This window comes from Panthera tigris, chromosome C2, assembly GCF_018350195.1.
Source record: "Panthera tigris isolate Pti1 chromosome C2, P.tigris_Pti1_mat1.1, whole genome shotgun sequence".
Classification (NCBI taxonomy): domain Eukaryota; kingdom Metazoa; phylum Chordata; class Mammalia; order Carnivora; family Felidae; genus Panthera; species Panthera tigris.
Genome location: NC_056668.1, coordinates 114,816,808 through 114,823,131, shown reverse-complemented (window position 1 = coordinate 114,823,131; position 6,324 = coordinate 114,816,808). Strand labels below are relative to the sequence as shown.

Here is a 6,324-nt window from a genome sequence, read left to right as displayed (position 1 = left end):
CCAGTCTCAGTCTCTCCTATCCTATATTGTAGCAAATAAAATTCCTGTTGAATATTTACCAGATGTGCAAGACATCTTTCACATTACCTTATAGGTCCATTTTTTTTACACATCTCCACCCTACTCCACCCTACTCCATTCCTGCCCCAAGAAGCTAAAGAATATGGGTTGCATTAAGGCACAACTTTATCTTCTGGATTCTGGTTAGATTCAGCCAATTGGGAGCACCCAGAGGGGATGGGAAAAGAAAAGTAAAGTCATGATATTCATTCCTGAGGGTCAACTCCCTCTACCCGAGATCACGGCACCTACTGGGTGCCCTCTCTGTAGGTAATAGACACCTACTGTTACAGGCTACACTGTCAGGTGTGGTTTCTTGATATCATTCTCACACCTTTGTAAGAGGTTCCTTTACAACTAATTCCCCTCCAACTATCCATTTTCTCATTTGGATCCAAACTACTGCATGAAAGGAATAAAAAGAAGGAGTAGCATATAAAGCATTGGACATATCAAATAATGTGTGGTCTCCTCATCTCTCCCTCACCTCTATTCCTGCCTCATTTTCCAAAATCACGTTTAATGGCAATGCATAAGCATACAAACTTTCTTGTCAAAGCACTGTGACATTCTTCTTACTAAAATGTTGTTTAAAAATACATATCACTTAACTTTAGCACTAAATGATCACATATGCATCATGTCATATGTTACATTTGCAGAGCACATGAAGTGGTTTTTCTTAGGTCCTTTGTGATAATCCTTATCTCCTTAAAATGTAGAAATGCTCAAGAGAAACATTTGATATGCTACTGCCTAACTGAACATATTCTTACTGAAGATGCTGATATTCTTTCTATATGTGTCCAATAATTCTCTAATTAGTTTAAAAACTGATTGATAGCATACAGTTGGACCAGTCTACTGAGAAAGGACATTATCTTCTCCCTAACTTTGAAAATTATATTTCACAAACCTTCACATACGAATGAGCTCATGATTGAGTACAATTTTCAAAAAAAAAATTCAAAACATGACTCTCATAATAAATATAAAATGAACACATATCAAAGATTTAATTAATTAAACAATTAATGAAAGAACCAGTAAGATGGAAAACTAGTTCAAAGGAGATTTTGATAAAGAGAAACAAATAATGACAAAGACACTCTCTCCTTAATCTGATCCCCATCAAGCCCCTCTCAGACCTCTAGGACTTGACCTTGGGCTTTAGTATTCTTTGTGAACAGGCCTGTATCACCTATTGCAGGAAGAATTTTGCCAAGTCAGTTTAGAAGGAGCTGCTACCCTCAATATTTGATCACCCACAAAACCTGATCAAATTCCATACCTTCTTACCCCTATAATATCTGATCTCCCCTAGCCTGTTTTCAGCAGAAAACCTCCCCACTAGTTTTGATACCTCCTCTTGGTAATTTTCTATCCACTGACACCCCCACCCTGTTCTTTGGCTGTAAATCCCCTCTTTTCCTTATGTTCAGAATTGAGCCCAATCTCTGTCTCCCCTATTGCAAAGTGCCATTGCACCAGTACTCTGAATAAAATCTTCCTTACTGTTTTTTAACAAGTGTCAGAATGATATTTCAAAATAGTCAAAGGAATGCTAAAATGGATTTGCTAATAAGATACAAAACTGCGTAAAATCTTATAGAGAAATAAAACTATAACATTTAGCACCATCTTTTCTCCTAGCTAGAAACACACAAGTTAACATGCAAATGGAAAATAGTAAAAAATGATGAAGTAGCAAATGCATAAGTCAATACAGGTGTATTCTCCTTTAAAATTTTTTTAATGTTTATTTATTTTTGAGAGAGAGAGAGAAAGAGAGAGAGATTGAGAGGATGTGATCGGGGGAGGGGCAGAGGAGAGAGAGAGAGACACAGAATCCAAAGATGAGCTGTTAGCACAGAGCCTGATGTGGGGCTCGAACTCACAGGCCACGAGATCATGACCTGAGCCCAAATCATACCCTTAACCGACTGAGCCACCCAGGTGTCCCAGGTGTATTCTCTTTTAACATTAAATAATTCTCAGATGAGTCCACTAAACAATGCCATTGAAAAGTCATTCAGTCATCCTCTATTTGTAAGTTTTATAAGTTTTGGACAACTTTCTTTATGGGACATGAAGTTGAGCTAGATGAGGTCATTAGTAAGCCTATATGCCATTCTCCAAATTTTTCATTTACTGAAATCAAAATGAAGGCAAAATCCTACAGAAGTATATCATAGCAAAATCTCCATTGATATTTTATTAAAAATAAAGAAGTGACTTTCTGTAACTTAGGATTCCTTGTGGTCTTCGACTTCTCTATCTTTCTCAGGTCAGAATGAGCCATGTAAGTGAAGTTCATGAGATTCCTCCTCTTTTAAATAATTTTAATCAGCTTCTTTTATATATACTTTTATAGGTAACTAAATTATCAGAGCATAGAGCTGTTTTTCTATCTGTGCTGATGCTGCAACTCTCCTCACATGTGGAAAACTAAATTTTTAAACAATTTATTCCACTAGATGCAGACTTTAAAACTACCATTTGCTTCTAGAAAGGGTTTTAAGGTTCCTTCTAACTGAGACTATTCCACAAAGTTTCCAAATATTTTCCTCTTTGGAGTATTTTTGAACACTTTTTAACATTATAGGACAAATTAGTTTATAAATAACAGAATTTTTCCTCAAAAAGAAAGGTAATAAAACTTAAGAGAATGTAAATAACAAAACTTATAAGGGTGAAAAATAAGGAAAAATATAGCTACAATAATGCTTAACCATATGCCAGAACAGTTAGGCCCATTACATACCATAATAGTTTGTCTTCACACCAGCTCCGCAACCTATGGCTTCATGAGGTAAATAGCAGCAAACCCAAACTCACACAGCTAACGAGTATGTATCAGGATGTGAATTACTATACAACACTTTCCACCTCACAAGGCTGCCTTCTTAAGAAAGAATATATTCTCTATTTTTGTGACTGTCACACATCTGCCTTTATAGTGAGCAGCAGGTGGGACACTTCCAGCAATAGTAAAAAAATTAATTTACTTAAAGCAGGGATCAGTGAAGCCACCTGACTGGAACCCTTGGGCGCTCGTAACATAGATGCTGCCCCAGAGCAGCAGGAAGAGGACTCCAAAGCCAAGGAAGAACAAGGCCACCAAGGAGATGAGGAGCTCTTTGTAGATACCCCAAGTGTACTGGGTGGAGGTAGCCTAAGAAACGAAGAACCAGGAGTTAAAGAACATACCAGTAGCCAACAGCACCATGGTCAGATCGGGAAGACAGCTGGATTAACTGGCGGGTGTATCTCCTCATGGTCTCTGTCTCCATTTTGCCAGGTACAGGGTAATCCACTGCTCCGCCACTGGAATAACACATCGGCAGGATATAGTCTATGTTTTATAGCTACAAATTACAGTGGCACTAAAACAAAACAACCCATCAATTTAATCAATTTATGAATATCCATTGATTCTCAAGCATAACGCCTTCTCTGCCTTGTTGATTCTGGAAATAATTTCTTCCTAGAGATAAAATCAAAATATGCTATGCTATTTCCTCAACATTAGAAAGAAAACTGAACACACTTTTCCATATCTTTCTTTTTAAAGATGAAACGCTTCATGAATTTGCATGTCATTCTTGCACAGGGGCCAAGCTGATAATTTTCTATTATTCCAATTTTGGTAAATGTGCTATCAAACAAACACCATATCTTCTTGATTTTTTAACCAATACTTCATTAAAAATGTGAATGTAACAAAAAGAACAAACTTAAAACACTCTGCCTTGCAAAAAGGAAGCTCTTTGTTTCTTCTAAAATTTTGATGTCAAATCTAAAATGTTTTTGCTTTCCTGCAAAAGCATGCTTTTTCTCAGTTTTCACCTGCTGTGAGAATTATTCCTATATTATAATTAGTTCAGATAAATGAATGGCAAGATTGCTCTTCAGATTTTACTTTTTAAAGCTCATTTACATGATGGTCTATGATGACATGGTTATTAACAGTTTTTGGGCAACTAATTAAGGTAGTTGGTAGAGTTGTTAGCACAAAATGAAACTAAGAGGTTGTTTTAGTAAATCCTTCTGCTCAGGAGACATGATAGTGGCCATTAATCCACACTAACTAAATGAATAGTGCTGTTCTTTCTCTCACCCTCCTCTCTTTGGTAGGCACTGTATTATTTAGCAGATCTTTTTTACATTTAAAGTGTGAAGTCTTGGTATCCTTCAAACTACTGTCACATCCTTCTTCCCTCTTCTCCCCAAGCTATGAGGCATTGAGTCTGTACTGGCTGTTTTCTCTTTCTCAAGGAACTCTTTCTTTCATCTCGTTACAGGCTCCACCAGACAGAAGCATAGTACAGTCAAAACCCCAGTGGTAGTTTATGAGAAAAAAGGAATGCCTTTCTGAGGCTCAAGATTTCTCCACTTTCTTATATAGTCTCCTCCTCTTTTCCAGATATTCATCTAGGATTTTCCAGCATCAGTTCGTATTTCCTCTCTGGGACCCAGCTCGTGGCTGTTAGGGGGGCCTGAGTCTAGTAGTACTGTACAATATGTGTTAATGGAAGTGACAGATGGACTTTCCAGGTGAACCAGTACAGGCCAGTGCTCAGCTTTTCATTCTCTCCTCTTGCCTGCCATAGCACTCCTGGAAAAGCCACAAGTCTGCTGCGGTACCACAAGTATCACAAACAAGGACATTTGTCCGAAAGCGTCACCAGACTCACAGAGGGCTTTGCCTTAGTTAGAAATAAAAGTTGCTGTGTTAAGCCACTAAGATTATTTAACATTATAGTACAATTAGTTTAATACTAATGCCCCTTGAAAAGAACTTGAAGCAGGAAACCCTGAGACTGGTGCCTTCTTGGCTTATTTATTCAGGAGATCCTTACCTACTTGTGTTTCTAACTCACAACACCGTGCAATGCGCCTTCAAAGATTCATTGCAATTCAGATAAATGCCAACAAATTTCTTTCAGCTTTATTGAGGAATAATTGGCAAAATTGTAAGATATTTATTTTTTTTAATTTTTTAAAACATTTATTTATTTTTGAGAGACAGAGCATGAGTGGGGGAGAAGCAGAGAGAGAAGGAGACACAGAATCTGAAGCACACTCCAGACTCTGAGCTGTCAGCACAGAGCCCAATGCAGGGCAAGAACCCATGAACCGTGAGATCGTGACCTGAGCCGAAGTCAGACGTGTAACCAACTGAGCCACCCAGGTGCCCCAAAAGTTGTTTAAGATATTTAAAGTGCACTCTTTAAATTTCAGGGGCACCTGGGTGGCTCAGCATTAAGAGTCCCCACTTGAGCTCAGGTCATGATTGCACGGATTGTGAGTTTGATCCCCATGTCAGGTTCTGTGCTGGCAGCTCAGAGCCTGGAGCCTGCTTCAGATTCTGTCTCCTTACTTCTCTGCCACTCCCCCAATTGTGCTTTGTCTTTCTCTCTCAAAAAAAGAATAAACATTCAACAAAATTTTAAATTTCAACAAAAACTTATACATAGCAAATTTAAAGTACAGAAAAACATATTATTTTAAAAACAGATTGTAGTGGGGTGCCTGGGTGGTTCAGTCCAATGAGTATCCAACTCTTGATTTCAGTTCAGGTCATGATCCCAGGGTGGTGGGATCAAACTCTGTGTTGGGCTCCATGCTGAGCATGGAGCCTGCTTGGGATTCTCTCTCTCACTCCCTCTACCCCTGCTCTCTGTCTCTCTCTCTCTAAATATTTTTTTAAAAATTTTAAAAAGTAAGTAGGCTGTAGTTTTACCTGGCTGTACCAATAGAGCAGAAGAAATTTCTTTTAAAGAAACAACAGCTTTTGTTTGAAAATAAACAACTTCAGGGCCCTTTTTGTTATGAATGCCAAGTTCCCACCCCCAAACTCTCTCACACACAAACACACACCCAAACAGACAGCATTTGGATGGAAGATGTCTAAATTACTCTAGTTAAAGTAATTCCACTTTGAATGTCCCTTCAATAGAAACCTGGATTGGGGAAACAACCCTGGATACCCTGGATTGGTTACAGGAAGGGAGTTTGTGACAGAGACATAAGTTCAGTGAGAAGACTGCAGGAGACAGTCTGGGTGGAGACAAGGAATGAGGAATATTAGAAGGGTAGGTTCATCTGCAAGGGCTCTGTTTACATTGTCGCCTATTCTCTACCAGAGTATGATCCCCTCAGTGGTCCACAAACTTTCGGACTCTGTTTGTATTAAAACATTGGATATAGCTTTTAAAAACCTAATATCCATTGAAAGTTTCCATGATGTACATGCTTTTG

The 6,324-nt window shown here is 38.3% G+C and overlaps 1 non-coding gene across 1 annotated transcript; it reads right to left on the bottom strand.

The window, feature by feature from the left end:
* Positions 1–3,628: 3,628 nt before the first annotated feature.
* LOC122230831 lies at positions 3,629–3,733 on the bottom strand. Its single transcript, XR_006207913.1, has one exon. It is a non-coding gene; the product is annotated as a U6 spliceosomal RNA (small nuclear RNA).
* Between the last annotated feature and the right edge of the window lie 2,591 nt (positions 3,734–6,324).